General features: G+C 41.1%; 1 protein-coding gene across 4 annotated transcripts in view; it reads left to right on the top strand.

The window, feature by feature from the left end:
- Positions 1-1,799: 1,799 nt before the first annotated feature.
- LOC123747858 (serine-rich adhesin for platelets) overlaps positions 1,800-17,486 on the top strand; it is a 253,551-nt gene continuing 237,864 nt past the window's right edge. For 2 of the 4 annotated variants that reach the window (XM_069300602.1, XM_069300620.1), the window contains exon 1: positions 1,800-1,982. The gene's annotated coding sequence lies outside the window, so the exon portion shown is untranslated. Of the gene's footprint in view, positions 1,983-10,439; positions 10,816-17,486 lie in introns of those variants that run through there. The other 2 variants (XM_069300615.1, XM_069300609.1) reach the window with 2 other exon arrangements.

Below are 17,486 nucleotides of genomic sequence, written 5' to 3'. Positions count from 1 at the left end.
GGATTCGAATTTGGGTCCCGGTGGTGGCCATTCAATATACAATATACCGTATCCAGCACACCACGGAATTCCGACAGAAGTATTGATAGTCCTTGAGGTTCGAAAAGCATCCATTAACTCCCCCAGATTCTTTAAAGTGTCTATAATTTCTTGCATAATGACATTGTCACTCAAAAGCCTTGCCGTCAGATCTTGTTCCAATTTGGCCTTCATCCTATTGAAGTGTGAAATATTTATTACCGCCCGTCATAATAATTTCAGGCAGTGGAATAGGGTTTAAGGCCTGAGGTAAATATGGTAGCCTTTCACGTCATCGCTACTCTGTAAACAAACCCAACCCAGCCTAATCAAACCTGACCTAACCAAGCCTAACCTAACACAACCTAACCTGTGTTAGACATGCCTTAGTGGGGTAGAAATAGCCTAAGCTATTCTATCCGTTTGAGATGTATTTCTTTCTTGTCTCAATAAACATGAACTTGAACTTGACCTGACCAAACCTAAATTAACCTGACGATAAGGATAAAATTGTGTTTTGTATATGGTACGCAGGTGGTGTGACGTCTCAGTGTTCATGCCGGTACAGATCCTACAGAAGCCGGGTCCATTGCTCTTGGCCGCTGCAGTCACCATTCAGATTTGTAAACATATGCAACAGAAAATTGTAAATAGAAAAAGCAGTGAAATGGCGGAGGAGAATGGTAGAGAAGATGTACGGTTCTTTACGTGTTCGCCACTTTTTGAGATTCCAAGAAGTGATAAAATGATGAATTTTAACTTTTCTATTTTCCATCTAGTCTTTGTATTTTTCTCCCGTTTACGTTCACAATTACTTCGTGGTCTGTCAGGTACTTCCATTCAGGCATCGACACATTCTTTACACTACATTGTTCGTCTTGCAAAAGTGACTGTTATCTTCACCTAAGACATCACTGCTCCCTCCTGCTGGTGGCCACGGCGAGCCCTCACCAGGGTACTTGAAGGAAGGAAAAAATTATCAAGGAAAAGCGCCAAGCCAATTACTACTATATAGCACTTGGAAGGGATCAGGATAAGGATTGGGATGGGACGGGGAGGGAGGAAGGAATTGTACCCAACCACTTGGACGGTCGGGGATTGAACGCCGATCTGCATGAAGCGAGACCGTCGCTCTACCGTTGAGCCCAAGTGGCTTGGCAAGGTACTTGAAGGGGAGTCCTTAGTGCCCCCTGCGTTGTGGTCCAGCTGGGGGCGTCGTCGTCGTCCAGGATGCCAGAGTAATGCGTGCAGGATACTCCAGACACGGAGGAATGTTGATCCTGCCGCGCCTAACCCATCACTGTGCGGGACTCCCTCGACTCATGAGGCCGGACGGTCGCCCAATTAGAACCTTAGCGAAAGAGGTTTTTGCGACATAAGTCCTTTGAGACCGACTGCACTCCTGCAGGATAGCGTTTTTCCTCTGGTTTCCTCTGATATGCTGGGATTTTGGCCTCTAAGGACAGATAAAGCTAGGGTTTGTTTACCTTGGCAGAAACGTTACCATGACACCGGTTCCCCATAGTCAATGATCAAGACAAAGGTAGAGCCTGGCGTACGATGACCGACCTCCGACGGTACCTCTCTCAAAAAAACTTGAATAAACAATTAATATTTTAACAGCTTATAAAAATAATGAGTGAGGAAATTTTGTGTTTCTTTAGACCGTGTAAAGCTACTAGAAAAAAAAGATATGAGTAAAATAGAGGTGGCAGATTGTGAGTACGAGAGTTTTCCACGGTCACCTGGAGAGCATAGTGATGGGCGGTTCAGTGCGCCCCGTGAGCTTGGCGTGTCTGCCGGCTGGGTAACGGAGGGCTTCAGTGTGCGTGTGTGTGTGCATGTGTGAGTGACTTGTGTCGCGTCCTGCTAAACACTCGATGGATAATACAGAAAACTATAACGATTGGAGGTTTAAGGCGTGTTCAGAGTGCCGGTACTGGACGTACTGACTAAGCGAGAAGGTTAGTTTGTTTGTAGTTTATTTGAAAAGCGAGATACGTGCGTGTGCGTGCACACACACAGTGGAGACAGACCTCGTGCACAGTTTCCAGTGTAGATATAATAGGCTCAGGAACCTGTACACCAGATGATTGACAGTTGAAAGGCGGGACCATAGAGCTGAAGCTCAACTCCCGCAAGCACAGCTAAATGAGTATTTGCACCTCAGGTGCAAATGTGGGGCCCCATAGCCTCGGAGAAGAAAATAAGGAGTACTCAGAGAAGACCTTGTGGATTCTCACTAAACTCTTTAATATTTTCTTCCCCTACCACCCACATTCTTTTGTATGTACACATATATATTTTTTTTTATTTAAACTTTGTTACAAAAAAGGAGTTACATATAGGGTACAAATATGATTATCATAAGTTGTCGAGTTCCTCCAGCTCCTCATATGGCGGACAGGAATCCTGAATGTAGTGTGCATTTCTCCTCTGTATCGTCACACTGAGGCGCTGGGAAAGGAAGCTGTAGGGTCTCTTCTTGTTTCAATTAGCCTAGAACCCAGTTCCTTCAAAAAACTGGTGGCACTCTTACCCCAGGCGCCGAGTGTCTCAGAAGCAATGGGAACAAAATGGGTGGGTGATCCAGTTCTCTGTATTTACGGGAATATATATATATATATATGTCGTACCTAGTAGCCAGAACTCACTTCTGAGCCTACTATGCAAGGCCCGATTTGCCTAATAAGCCAAGTTTTCATGAATTAATTGCTTTTCGACTACCTAACCTACCTAACCTAACCTAACCTAACTTTTTCGGCTACCTAACCTAACCTAACCTATAAAGATAGGTTAGGTTAGGTTAGGTAGGGTTGGTTAGGTTCGGTCATATATCTACGTTAATTTTAACTCCAATAAAAAAAATTGACCTCTTACATAATGAGATAGGTTGCTTTATCATTGCATAAGAAAAAAATTAGAGAAAATATATTAATTCATGAAAACTTGGCTTATTAGGCAAATTGGGCCTTGCATTGTAGGCTGAAAAGTGAGTTCTGGCTACTAGGTACGACATATATATATATATATATATATATATATATATATATATATATATATATATATATATATATATATATATATATTAGTATATTTTGGTAGCAGTCTTTCCTGTAGACATATATTATTAAATATGACCGAAAAAGTAAGATTAATAATTCTAACACGAATTTTCTCAATCTTTCGTACATTACGCTTCACTGTTGGAGGTAAATCAAAAATCACTTCTCCAAAATTCATTTTTATTTCTAGTCTGACGCGACACGGGCGCGTTTCGTAAAACTTATTACATTTTCAAAGACTTCACAAATACACAACTGATTAGAACGTATCTCTGATTTTATATCTACATTTGAGTGAGGTGGGAAGGGTGATGTGGCATTAACACAAGACAGAACAGGAGAGGATATTAATAGGGTATTAAAAGTATCAACACAAGACAGAACAGAAACAATGGGTATTGAATAGAAGTGTTTGTAGAAAGCCTATTGGTCCATATTTCTTGATGCTTCTATATTGGAGCGGAGTCTTGAGGTGGGTAGAATATAGTTGTGTAATAATTGGCTGTTGATTGCTGGTGTTGACTTCTTGATGTGTAGTGCCTCGCAAACGTCAAGCCGCCTGCTATCGCTGTATCTATCCTAGTAAACAACACAGAAATCATCGATAGATACAGCGATAGCAGGCGGCTTGACGTTTGCGAGGCACTACACATCAAGAAGTCAACACCAGCAATCAACAGCCAATTATTACACAACTATATTCTACCCACCTCAAGACTCCGCTCCAATATAGAAGCATCAAGAAATATGGACCAATAGGCTTTCTACAAACACTTCTATTCAATACCCATTGTTTCTGTTCTGTCTTGTGTTGATACTTTTAATACCCTATTAATATCCTCTCCTGTTCTGTCTTGTGTTAATGCCACATCACCCTTCCCACCTCACTCAAATGTAGATATAAAATCAGAGATACGTTCTAATCAGTTGTGTATTTGTGAAGTCTTTGAAAATGTAATAAGTTTTACGAAACGCGCCCGTGTCGCGTCAGACTAGAAATAAAAATGAATTTTGGAGAAGTGATTTTTGATTTACCTCCAACAGTGAAGCGTAATGTACGAAAGATTGAGAAAATTCGTGTTAGAATTATTAATCTTACTTTTTCGGTCATATTTAATAATATATATATATATATATATATATATATATATATATATATATATATATATATATATATATATATATATATATATATATATATATATATATATGCAGAATAACCACATATGAAAAATAGAAAATACTTAACGCATTTTCGGCTAATTCGCCTTCATCAGAGCAAAGTAGATTCTACTTTGCTCTGATGAAGGCGAATTAGCCGAAAACGCGTTAAGTATTTTCTATTTTTCATATGTGGTTATTCTGCATACTTGGATCAGTGTTTTTGTGATCATTGTTGCATATATATATATATATATATATATATATATATATATATATATATATATATATATATATATATATATATATATATATATCCATTTGCTACCTCTGGGTGCATTTGTAGGGACCCTCGTTCCTCGAAGAAGACGATATGTAGTATCCAAGGGAGCCTTGTGTTCCGAGGCATATATAATATATATGCCGGGCATATATATATATAATATATAATATATATGCCCGCCATCTGAGGAGCTGGAGGAACTCGACAAACTGTGACAACTAGCCTTGTACCTTGCATATAACCAGTGTTGTAACCCTTTTTGTGTTACAAATCCCATACGTTAAGGAAGAATCATCTAACAACAATTGACCTGGGAACTATGGAGCGTTTCTATATGAGGGAGCTGCGGCCGCTCTTAAAAATAGAGCATCAGCTATCCAATTGTATACTATGTAACATTTCACAAGTGTTTGTCCCACACATGTTTTGTTTGCGCGTCATTATATTCTTTTAATCGTTTAGTTTACCATGATTTGTGTTTTTTGGGGTTCTTTCATTAAGTAGGATGGGCCTATAGTTTTCTGTTTAGTTGTGATACTGAATATAACAATTGGGGGTGTCTATTATTGTATAATATTTGTGTTTCTTTATAACGTGTGAAATGGGTAATTCGATATTGATTGATTTAATTTGGTCTTGCATAGAATCTTTGAATCTTTAAGGATCTTAATTTGATTTTGATTTAGTCCTTATTGTCAATGTTGAATGTTATTAAATCGTACTTTGTTTCATCATAACGTAAGTTGTCTTTGGTATTTTTTTTCCTTTTCGTGCTTTCATTTTTAATAACTAATGTCATTTTCGTCTCAAGAATGTAATCATGTTTTTAGTATAAGTTCTTTGTTAGGGCACGTGGTGTCCCGTCTTCCCAGCAGTTTGTAATAGGACGCTGTAAAACTATTGATGGTAATGGCATCTACCACCTTCATCACTGTGTGTGTGTGTGTGTGTGTGTGTGTGTGTGTGTGTGTGTGTGTGTGTGTGTGTGTGTGTGTGTGTGTGTACTCACCTAGTTGTGCTTGCGGGGCTTGAGCTTTGTCTCTTTGGTCCCGCCTTTCAACCGTCAATCAACTGATGTATAGATTCCTGAGCCTACTGGGCTCTTATCATATATAATTTTGAAACTGTGTATGGAGTCAATCTCCACCACATCACTGCCTAATGCATTCCATCTGTTAACAACTCTGACACTGAAAAAGTTCTTTCTAACGTCCCTGTGGCTCATTTAGGTACTCAGTCTCCCCCTGCGTCCCCTTGTTCGCGTACCACCCGTCGTGTTAAACAATTTATCTACCCTGATAAATCTACCCTGTTCATTTCTCTGAAAATTTTGTAGGTAGGGATCATGTCTCCTCTTACTCTTGTGTCTTCCAGTGTCGTGAGGTGCATTTCACACAGCCTTTCCTCATAACTCATTCATCTTAGTTCTGGGACTAGCCTAGTGGCATACCTCTGAACTTTATCCAGCTCCGTCTTGTGCTTGACAAGGTACGGGCTCCATACTGGGACCGCATATTCCAGGATTGGTCTTACATATGTGGTATACAAGTTTCTGACTAATTCCTTACACAGGTTCCTGACGGCTGTTCTGATGTTACCCAGCCTCGCGTATGCCGCATAGGTAATTCTTTTTATGTGGGCTTCAGGAGACAGAGGTGGTGTGATATCAACTCCCAGATCGTTCTCTCTGTCCGTTTCACGAAGGACTTCATCTCCCATTCTGTATCCTGTGTCTGACCTCCTGTTTTCACAGCCTAGTTTCATTTCCTTACATTTACTCGGGTTGAACTTTAGTAGCCATTTGTTGGATCATTCATTTAGTCTGTCTGGGTCATCTTATAGTCATACTATCTTCTTCTGTTTTAATCCTGGAAGGCGGATTAAATGTGTGTAAATTACCTAAGTGTAGTTACAGGATGAGAGCTACGCTCGTGGTGTCCCGTCTTCCCAGCACTCTGTCATATAACGCTTTGAAACTACTGACGGTCTTGGCCTCCACCATCTTTTCACTTAACTTGTTCACTGTGAACAGTGAACGTGTGCGTGTGTGTACTCACCTATTTGTGCTTGTGGGGGTTGAGCTTTGGCTCTTTGGTCCCGCCTCTCAACTGTCAATCAACTGGTGTACAGATTCCCCGAGTGTGTGTGTGTGCTTGTAATTGCAGAGTGTGAGTGTATGGAGCAGCTGGTGGTGCTGTAGAGACACTGGTGTGGCCCCTCATCGCCAGCCTCCTCACCAGTGGCTGCCAGGTGCAATATACCAGATTCAGGGTGACTAGTCGCTAGCCGTATTATCTGTACTTGTATTGATCATTATTGTTATGCAATATACCAGCGGCTGATGTTGCAAAGCCCTCCCTCGACTTAGTTATTAAAAAATGTAACAAATATTTGGCCTTGCCCGAAACGCTATGCGTACTAGTGGCTTTAGGTATATTGTATGTACTAGCTCTATCTATAAATCAATCAGAATGTTTGTAACTCTGCATCTATGTATGTACTTTTTCTAAATAAAATATTATTATTATTATTATTATTATTATTATTATTATTATTATTATTATTATTATTATTATTATTACATAAGAAAGTTTAATTGTTACAGCTGGCTATTAAAATGTAAGGAATATTACATAAGAAAGTTTAAGTGTTACAGTAGGCTACGCTAAGCGCAGCGTAATTATTTAGGGATTAGGTATATATTTGTGTAGTTTTTTTTATATATTACCATTAATAAATTGCTCCTTAGTAATTTTGTGATAAGAAAATGCTTTTTGATGGTTCAGGAACCCATTTTAGGAAAACTACATTTTTCATAGACAATTTAATATTAGCTCTCATCAGTTTTGAGTTGCTCATATACTGACAGGTCTGATTTACTCAGGTTTGGTAAGAGTTTTTATTAATATAACTATATATCTTATATGAATGATGAATAATATGTAATATATAACATCAGATTATCCGAGCACTGATACAAGAACAAATTACAAATATAAAGAACTTTTTAGAAATATTGTGCATAATATTCCCAGTTACACAACAGCAGTAGTCAGAGGCTATCCTTGATCTCTCTGACATTAAACTCACAGCTCATGTAAAATGCTGCTGACTTGAAACCCGCACCTCATGTAAGGTGTAACCGACTTCGACATGAACTAAATTGCTTGCCAGCATGCTATCTGTGTGTAGGTAATTTCACAATAATACTGCGTTTCTTTTTGTATAGGCTAGTTGTTTCTCTATAGGCTTGTTGTTCATAGAACCCAATCGTGTAAATATTTAAGAGCAAAAATATAGTGACCAGTTAAGTGCTGTGCCTAAATATTAGTTAATTCTGTTGGCAAGATGTTTAATTTACTTATGATAAAAAAGACTTCGTTTGTACGTTATTTCTTTAAGTGTTGGTGTGAATATTACCAGTAGCAGGGAGTGCGGTGATGGTCATTTCCATCACATAACATTTAGCTTTGCAAAATCAGCATTTACTAGATCCCACAGTTCACCCCTATTCAAACTGTGGCATTAACTGTTTAAGAACTGTACTCTCGACCAGTTTTGAGTTTGGACCAGGGTATCAAGATGTTGACCAAACCATACACTAGAAAGTGAAGGGACGACGACATTTCGGTCCGTCCCTTCACTTTCGTGAAAGGACGAAACGTCGTCGTCCCTTCAATTTCTAGTGTGTGGTTTGGTCAACATATTTCAGCCACGTTATTGTGACTCCTCGTCTGCACAGGATATCAAGATAACCAGACTCGCCTGGATGTGCTGCCGTTCGGGTACTCCAGTGGTCTCTCTAGTAGTTTTCACTTATGATCTGAATAATAAGTGTCTAGTGTATTCAAAATACCGAAAGAATATTTGCTAGGATTGAACACAAGGTTGTATTCAGCAAATATATGTATCACAAATTTGTATTTATTCTTCGATAGAATGAAGAATTTGATCAACATATATTTTAATTTTTTTGTTAACAAACTTAGGTATACACATTAATGTGCTGCTACCCTATTCTGTATGAAAGATGTAGATCAAAAACTAGCTAAAACAATTTAATATTCCTATGTGACAGCTGATTACTTCTCAGACTTGGGAGGCTACGATACATAGGCCTAAAAGTTATCTATGACACCTTTTATTCATCAGTTCTTTCCGAAGCTTGGCGTGGTAAGTTTTGTCAGACACTGGAAACAAAGAGAAAAACGCGAGCGTAGCCCCTGACGTACAAGCTGCACTAGGCTACGTGAAGTCTTCCCGTTAGCAAGAATCTGCATTGATTGCGTCGGGGCCTCCTGCTTTGTATCCTATTTGACAATCAAGAGGTTCCTCAGTAATAGTCTTGACGGTTCTGCTGTTCATGCTGTGGTAGTCTGCCCTCATGACTCTCCCAAACACATGCACGCACGCACGCACGCACGCACGCACGCACGCACGTACGTACTCACACACACACACACACACACACACACACACACACACACACACACACACACACACACACACACACGGGTGTGGGGGGGCCTCGTAGCCTGGTGGATAGCGCGCAGGATTCGTAATTCTGTGGCGCGGGTTCGATTCCCGCACGAGGCAGAAACAAATGGGCAAAGTTTCTTTCACCCTGAATGCCCCTGTTACCTAGCAGTAAATAGGTACCTGGGAGTTAGTCAGCTGTCACGGGCTGCTTCCTGGGGTGTGTGGTGTGGAAAAAAAAAAAAGTAGTTAGTAAACAGTTGATTGACAGTTGAGAGGCGGGCCGAAAGAGCAGAGCTCAACCCCCGTAAAAACACAACTAGTAAACACACACACACACACACACACACACACACACACACACACACACACACACACACACACACACACACACACACACACTCACACACTCACACTCACACTCACACTCACACGTAAAAAGATAATGCAAATATGGACCCGGATCTATTATTTGCTTCGGGCCGCCACATTTAGTATACATTTGGTAGGCATGTCCTTGAGAACTTGCACACCGGGAAATCCTTAGGCTCTTAAAGAGCTAAATGGCGGCACGAAACAGTTCGCTTACAAATAGCATCAACAGCCTAGCACAGCCATGAAAAAAAAATTGCACAATTGAAATGAGAAATAATTTTAAAGGAGCATAATATCTCCATGTTACATATGAATAATCTTCAAATATATAAATTAGACCTCTTGCCTATGTATATATATATATATATATATATATATATTAATCACGTGTTTATTTTCGTGATATACACACATATATATATATATATATATATATATATATATATATATATATATATATATATATATATATATATATATATATATATATATATATATATGACAGTGTCAGACCACGGAGGAAAATTGAAACAGGAATTTCCTTAAGTACTTTCGTATATTAATACATCTTCATCTTCACTCATTCTGAAGATGTATTAATATACGAAAGTACTTAAGGAAATTCCTGTTTCAATTTTCCTCCGTGGTCTGACACTGTCACATTTTTAATCACGTGTTTATTTTTCGTGATTTACACACACACACACACACACACACACACACACACACACACACACACACACACACACATATATATATATATATATATATATATATATATATATATATATATATATATATATATATATATATATATATCCTGACCATAGCACCTCTCCAAATGTCGTGTTGTAAACCGCTTGATTGATAAGGCTTGGCGATAAAGCAGTAGATAAGATTGCTTTTGTCGGGGTGGTTCGTTCTTCAGGGGTATTGTTCCATAGTCCAGTTAGCTCTTTGCCTTCCTCCAGAAGTGCCGGGTGCCGCCCAGCACTTATGTGACCGTATTTGCATCATTTGCCTGTAGATTTATCATATAATAACTTGTTAAAAAAGTTGACGTATTCAGTCACGTAGGTGTGTTTTCATCATGGCGGAAGTGCATAGCGGTAGACTTTTGTGGCTCGATTTTGGTGTCCAAATGCAGCATCATTGCCAGAATAAAGTGGTAGTGAAGGAAGTGTCCCCCGGGTGTTCAAGTGCAGCGGGAGTGCCGTAATGTATGCCTAGGTGAAGCGGAAGTAGCTTGAAAACGAATAGCTCATGTGAGTGAAGTAGAAGTGTCCCAGTGCCATGTGAGCGTTAGTCATTCGAGTGCCAAAATTTCTGCCCATGTAAGGCTTGGGTGCCGCAATTAGTGCCCAGGTGAAGTGTGAGTGCCAAAATTTAATGCTCGGTTGAAAAAATACGGGAATGATCATTAACCATCATGTCCAGGTGAGTTAATATATTAGAGCGTAGGTCAGTAGCCTAATCAGGAAATGGGAATGTAGGAGGTAATTTTTAGGAAACCTTACTAAGCCATTTTTTATAAAGCATTTTCTAATGTCAAACCGAATATTTTGTTTTTCTTAAAAATGATTTTAAGCGGGAACTCTGCCAAAAATGTAATATCTGGCACGAGAAATTTCAAGCACCCAGAACGGTACTTCTAAATAGATGGTGATAAAGTCATGTTACTTGTGACTATTATCATGTTTTTGATAACGTCAGACATATTGAACGCATCACAATGGCACTATAGTCGCTATATATATATTAGTGTAACTATTATGAAGAGCATTAAAAGGATTAAACAAATTACAGAAAAAATATATTTTCATCCAGATTTGATTCTACAACTAGTTCACACTAACAAGTTGCCGGGAGGGTGATGGTGGTTGCCGGGAGGGTGATGGTGGTTGGGGTGAAGGTAATGGTGGTTGGGGTGAAGGTGGCGTGTATTGGGGGAAGGAAAGGTCAAGGTGGTGTGTGGTGGGGAGATGGAGAGGGTGTAAGGGATGTGTTTAAGGAAGAGGGAATTATAGAGGGGAAGAGTGAAGACCGATAATGGCAACTCAACATTCACTGTCGCGAGAAGATAGTGAAATTAGTGACCTACGCTCAGTGGGTTTATATCTCCTCTCCCCCCCCTTCCCACTACTCACCGACCTCCGGCGCTGTACACCTGTCCCTGCTTTCCTCCTTATTGTAGAGTCGTAGACTATCTGAAGCGAACAGCTCCGCTCCAGTGCCCGGTAAGTTCACTACGGGCTCACCATTGCCCGTGCTACTTGAAATTTATTGTTCCGAGTAGCTGAATCTAAAACAACAATCTGAAACGAAATTCTAATTCAGATTTTAAATTGTAATTTGTTATCAGCTCTAATTCTAAGTGGCTGTGGTGAGTAAAGTTTACCGCCTCCTGATTTTTTTTTTTAAAGGTAGGGTACCACCTCTGGTGCAATTGTAGGGACCCAGGGCATATATATATATATATATATATATATATATATATATATATATATATATATATATATATATATATATATATATATATATATATATATATACAATACATATATAATATGGAAGAAATACACCGTGAAAATTGGAAAATGCCGTGAGGCGAAAACGTTTTACGCATTTCAAATTTTTATTTTGGTTTGGGTTTCATACACCAAACCGCATACATGCATTTTCGTGGAAAAGGCATTTACCTTATCCACCAAAATGCACGCATGCAGTATTTTTAATATTAAAGAATAACTGAAAAAAATCACATTACATTGCGATATCATCTTCAATAATTCGTTTTGTTACAAAAGATTACACGTAGAAACTGGTCTTGGTGCAAAGAAGTGTAATCACTGTCAACATACCGCTTGTGTAAGAACGTGATAGAAAAAGTGATAATTTCTGTAACCCACGATGGTGCTTAGTCCCCAGCCGCTGGAAGGCTGGAAAGGCAGTCTGGTAAGTGAGCTATTGTCGTACATAGTTTTTGTGTGAGACAATACCTTTAGTATTCACTTGTCAGTAAGACTTTAGCTTTAGTTGTCGCTGTTCAACCTGTCCTCAGAGGGTAAGGTGGGTGTTTGAGTATCGTTAACATCGTGTCCCCAAGCAACCCGTCCTCAGACCTAGTCCATTCCATCCAGCGGTCGACCCCAAAGACCCATTATAAGCTTTAACATGCTATTCATTCAAAACAGGAATTTTCTCAAATATAAATTAATATTATTGTATATTAGCATATTGTGCATATTTAGGCATTGGTAAGGTTAGGCGTTTAGGTTCTCTTGGCGATTATTTGTATTTGTAGTACGTGGGTACTACATTTGTAGTATTGAGACTATTTGTAGTTCATTTACAGCATTGTGGTTCGAACAAAAGTCGTCAGCGAAGCACTTGTTCCGGAAGTGTTCGGACGTCATCAGTTCTGAGTCGTGTGAAATCGTTTTTCATTCATAAACAGCGGTTTTTTTTTTTTTGGTGCATGGAATAGCAGCCCGTCCTCATAAACAAAGCCCAAAGTCCGTTCCATGCACCTATCCGTCTATCTGTCCGTTCAGCTACCCATCTGTCCATTCATATATCCATGTCTATCCGTCTATTTATCCAATGCAATCATCTATCTATCCACCCATCTACATCTATCTATCTGCATATGTCTATCCATCTATCTATCCACCTATCTTACCCCCCTCTGTCTATCCATCTGTCCATATATCTATGTATTGATCCATCTTTCTACTCATCTATATCCATACATCTATTATGGATGTATGGATAAATGTATGTCCCCGTCAATCTTTATGTGTCTCTTGTCTCTCCCTTATAAAAAAAATAATTGTCTATAATTGATGTGTGGATGGAAGCTGGTGAGAGGAACTTAACGGCGATAAATTCTATAAATGATAATAATTTCCCCTTTACTCTGAGAAAGGGGCGTAGCTTGCAAAATCCTTGAAGCTGTGGGAGGATCGACTGTTTTATGGGACTACGGGCAAATTGTGGATAGCAGGAAATTTCTGTTCATTTTACTGAGTGAATAATGGTGAGAGGGGAAAAAATCCTTATGTGGGTTTGAATGGAACTCCCCCTGGCACACTTGTTTCATTTTGAATTCTGGCAATGCCGACCAGCCTATGTTCTCTCGTGTCTTCCCCCCCCCCCCATCCTCCCAGGCCATTTTGGGTGAGGCTAGCCCCAGGCGTCGGGCCTCCGACTTTGGACAGACAAACAGACATTCTCTCTCTTACAGGTATAGAACAAATATATGGCACTTAAGTATTATATACGTGACTGCAGTAATTATTATATTTGGTAATATTGTATGTATCATACGAGGCTGTGGCATTATATACGAAGCTGTGGTATCTATTATAGAGGCAGTGACATCTATCATATACGAGGCTGTGGTATCTTATCATATACGAGGCTGTGGTATCTTATCATACACGAGGCTGTGGTATCCTATCATATACGAGGCTGTGGTAGCTTATCATACACGAGGCTGTGGTATCTATTATAGAGGCAGTGACATCTATCATATACGAGGCTGTGGTATCTTATCATACACGAGGCTGTGGTATCTATTACAGAGGCAGTGGCATCTATCATATACGAGGCTGTGGTATCTTATCATATACGAGGCTGTGGTATCTTATCATACACGAGGCTGTGGTATCTATTATAGAGGCAGTGACATCTATCATATACGAGGCTGTGGTATCTTATCATACACGAGGCTGTGGTATCTATTATAGAGGCAGTGGCATCTATCATATACGAGGCTGTGGTATCTTATCATATACGAGGCAGTGACATTTATCATATACGAGGCTATGATATCTTATCATACACGAGGCTGTGGTATCATCATACACGAGGTTGTGGTATCTTATCATACACGAGGCTGTGGTGTCTTATACACGAGGCTGAGGTATCATATTCGAGACTGCGGTATTATATTTCCGTAATGTCATGCATGGTTCCAACCCGCGGGTAGATGCGATGAAGGAAGGTGTCGTTGTCCCCCTGAGCTTTGTCAGCGTCAGTTGCGGGCCAGTAAGCAGTGACAGGAAACGCTCTCTTGACACGACAACCTCTTCTGCCGCGGGCTACGATTCCCTCTTCACTTTCCCCCTCTGCTGGAGAGACAAGCCGCCCCGGGTTACTTTAATGAGCTGGGATTTCCGTGGTTACTTTGTTCGTTTATTGAATTACAGTATAAATATATAGCTGCAGGTCTTTGAGCTTTCAGATCTTTCGCGAGTGTGCTTTTAGAAATTTGCTGAGGTTTGCGAAACCTAATGTCCGCGTGGTGTTGATATATGAGCGATTGATGGCTAGGCTCCTGTTTCTGAATATCACATAACTACACTCTTATCGCCAGATTACGTCTTTTGAAATTGTCTTTCCTGGGTAGAAAGTTATTTTCCTTCGTTCTCGAGTCCATTATATTATGGGAAGGTGTTGGATTATCAGTTCTGTCAAGTTGTTTCTTCCTGATAACCTGTTGCAATCTGTGATTCATTTCCTCGTACGAGATTTGTGTGAGTCCAGTGACATTTATTCACCGAAAAGATTATCAACGAAAATTGCAAATTATTTTTTTAGATCGATATGTTACCGATTCTACATTCATTATTTCTACTTGTGTAAAATGTTGTTGTTTTGAAATCCTGTGAGATCGTAGTGGCCAGCGCATAAAAAAATACTTTTAATGTTGGTAGACGCACCATAGGTGTGTCTACCTCAACGCACCACGGGTGTGTCTACCACGACGCACCGTGGGTGTGTCTACCTCGACGCACCGTGGGTGTGTCTACCACGACGCACCATGGGCGTGTCTACCTCGACGCACCGTGGGTGTGTCTACCACGACGCACCGTGGGTGTGTCTACCTCGACGCACCGTGGGTGTGTCTACCACGACGCACCATGGGCGTGTCTACCTCGACGCACCACGGGTGTGTCTACCACGACGCACCGTGGGTGTGTCTACCGCGACGCACCGTGGGTGTGTCTACCTCGACGCACCGTGGGTGTCTACCACGACGCACCATGGGCGTGTCTACCTCGACGCACCGTGGGTATATCTACCTCGACGCACCGTGGGTGTGTCTACCACGACGCACCATGGGTGTGTCTACCTCGACGCACTGTGGGTATATCTACCACGACGCACCGTGGGTGTGTCTACCTCGACGCACCGTGGGTGTGTCTACCTCGACGCACCGTGGGTGTGTCTACCACGACGCAGCGTGGGTATGTCTACCTCGACGCACCGTGGGTGTGTCTACCTCGACGCACCGTGGGTGTGTCTACCTCGACGCACCGTGGGTGTGTCTACCTCGACGCACCGTGGGTGTGTCTACCTCGACGCACCGTGGGTGTGTCTACCACGACGCACCGTGGGTGTGTCTACCTCGACGCACCATGGGCGTCGTACGCAAGTACAGAAATCGGAGTAAAAATTATTTGGGCGTCGATATAATATCAACACTGGCACCAGAGGCACACATGAACACGGTAACATCAGCAGAATATGGTAAGCTTGCAGATGTTATTTAATAACCTAAATCAAACATTCAAGACAGTTTATAGAGCTTATGAAAGACCAATGCTAGAAATATGCGCCATCGGCCACGAATCCACACCTCATAAAACATAAAATTAAAATCTAAAAAGTGCAGAGGTTTGCAACAGGATTGGTGCCAACCAGAGTTAAAGAGGGCTAAACTGTGAGGACAGGTTAAAGGAACTAAACCTCACAATTATGGTGGAGAGAAGGAACAGAGGGCATATGATTACGACATACAGGATACAGAAAGGAATAGACAAGGGGCACAAAGTCAGCCGCCTTAATTTAAGAGTAAATAGAACAAGAGGACATAAGTGGAAGCTGGGAAACGCAAATGACTTGAAGAAATATTAAGAGCGCCTCGTCTCATTCTCATTCGTGCTCTGTTCGGGTGATTTCAGTGGACTGCACTGAAAGAGGAGCCGGTGTCGTGGAAGCCACCTCAATCCACATTATCGTTTCCAGATTTAACAAAGAATACAAAAACCAGTTAAGTTTAATTAAGACGCAACAAGTATAACAAGACAAAGCTCAATGAACTAGACTTTACGTCCTACTCACTATTAGAGAAGCACTGTCAGGCAAGCACCAGGGGGCAGCCACATCAGGGGCACTGGCCACTAACTTTCACTGCCTTATATGTAGAGAAACCCCAATATGAGAGCAAACTTTACTTGCAGATAACACTTGGGCATTTAAGATAAAGCCCCTTCATATGAAACGTTATTTATAAATAATGTCTACGTTGATGTTGACGGATCTCTACCTGGCTGTCTGCACTCTGTGTTCTCTTCATCCAGTGGCTTTATATATCTAAAATCGCATTGATTACATCCTTTTCTTTTTAAATTAAAGATGGAGATGGTGTAGATGAAGGATTTTTGGGGGGGAGGAAATACGAAATATAGTGTGAGTTATGATAGCATGTCCGCCTTGCTGATACGATGTGTGCTTAGTAGCAAAGCTAAGTCTCCTCAGTTTTGTCAGGGAGCTGTGAGTGCCTGTAAGTCTTGTTTCATGTAGTTCAAGCATATATGGGTGCCTGTAAATGAAGAAATAATGAGTAGTTTTCAAATATAAACACTCGGACGCTTGAGTGCATGTTTTGATATTTTTGTGTGGTGTGAGGAAGAGGGGGTGCTGGTCTCTACTTCATTCTTGGCATTATGTAATGTGGGTCTTGGTTTCCGTCGAGTAGATCGAGGCTCTTGGGCCATCATCTGTGGGGATGGAGCGTCTCATCTTGGGCCACCAGCTGTGGGAGTGGGGCGTCTCATCTTGGGCCACCAACTGTGGGAGTGGGGCGTCTCATCTTGGGCCACCAGCTGTGGGAGCGGGGCGTCTCATCTTGGACCACCAGCTGTGGGAGTGGGGCGTCTCATCTTGGACCACCAGCTGTGGGAGTGGGGCGTCTCATCTTGGGCCACCAGCTGTGGGAGCGGGGCGTCTCATCTTGGGCCACCAGCTGTGGGAGTGGGGCGTCTCATCTTGGGCCACCAGCTGTGGGAGTGGGGCGCCTCATCTTGGGCCACCAGCTG

This window comes from Procambarus clarkii, chromosome 5, assembly GCF_040958095.1.
Source record: "Procambarus clarkii isolate CNS0578487 chromosome 5, FALCON_Pclarkii_2.0, whole genome shotgun sequence".
NCBI lineage: Eukaryota > Metazoa > Arthropoda > Malacostraca > Decapoda > Cambaridae > Procambarus > Procambarus clarkii.
The sequence above is the reverse complement of the archived record's forward strand: the minus strand, read 5'-3'. Positions and strand labels throughout refer to the sequence as shown.